This window comes from Silurus meridionalis, chromosome 23 (genome assembly GCF_014805685.1).
Source record: "Silurus meridionalis isolate SWU-2019-XX chromosome 23, ASM1480568v1, whole genome shotgun sequence".
In the NCBI taxonomy this organism is placed as follows: domain Eukaryota; kingdom Metazoa; phylum Chordata; class Actinopteri; order Siluriformes; family Siluridae; genus Silurus; species Silurus meridionalis.
In genome coordinates, this window is record NC_060906.1 from 25,841,626 (window position 1) to 25,842,914 (window position 1,289).

Below are 1,289 nucleotides of genomic sequence, written 5' to 3' on the forward strand. Positions count from 1 at the left end.
ACTTTATTCCCCTGTAGTAATATCTCCCTTATGCTTAAAGATCGGTACCAGCACACTTCTTCTCCATTCCTCAGGCATCTTCTCACCTTCCAAAATCCTGTTAAACAATCTGGTCAAAAACTCACTGCCATCTCTCCTAAACATCTCCACGCTTCTACCGGTATGTCATCTGGTCCAACCGACTTTCCACTCTTCATCCTCTTAATCGCTGCTCTCACTTCCTCCTTACTAATCTTATCTACATCCTGCTTCACCAACTCCACATCATCCAACCTTCTCTTTCTCTGATTTTCCTCATTCATCAGCTGCTCAAAATACTCCCTCCACCTTCTCAACACACTCTCCTCACTAGTCAACACATTTCCTCTCCATCCTTTACTGCTCTAACTTGCAGTACATCCTTCCAGCTCGGTCCCTCTGCCTGGCCAATCGGTATAAATCCTTTTCTCCTTCCTTAGTGTCCAACCTCTCATACAGCTCCTCATATGCCTTTTCCTTGGCTTTCGCCACATCCCTCTTTACCTGCTGCTGCATCTCCTTGTACTCCTGCCTACTTTTCTCATCACTCTGTCGATCCCACTTCTGTTTTGCCAACCTCTTTCTCCTTATGCTCTCCTGCACTTCCTCATTCCACCACCACGTCTCCTTGTCTTCCTTTCTATTTCCAGATGTCACACCAAGTACTTTTCTAGCTGCCTCCCTCATCACTCCTGCAGTAGTTGCCCAATCATCCAGCACCTCTTCACCACCACTGAGCCTCTCTCTGACCTCTTCCCTGAACCTCACACTACACTCTTCCTCCTTCAGTTTCCACCATCTTATTCTTCTTTCAGTCCTCACTCTCCTCCTCTTCTTCTTCGCCTCCAAAACCATCCTACAGACCACCATCCGATGCTGTCTAGCTACACTGTCCCCTGCCAACACCTTACAGTCTCCAATCTCCTTCAGGTTGCATCTCCTGCATAGCACATAGTCCACCTGTGTGCACCTTCCTCCACTCTTATACGCCACCCTATGATCCTCCTTCTTCTTAAAATAAGTGTTCACCACTGCCATTTCCATCCTTTTAGCAAAATCTACCACCATCTGCCCTTCCACATTCCTCTCCTTAAAACCATACCTACCCATCACCTCCTCATCACCTCTGTTCCTTCACCTACATGCCCATTAAAGTCTGCCCCAATCATCAATCGTTCTTTCCTAGGTACACCATCTACCACTTCATCTAATTCACTCCAGAATCTTTCCTTCTCCTCCATCTCACAGCCAACTTGTGGAGCATAGGCACT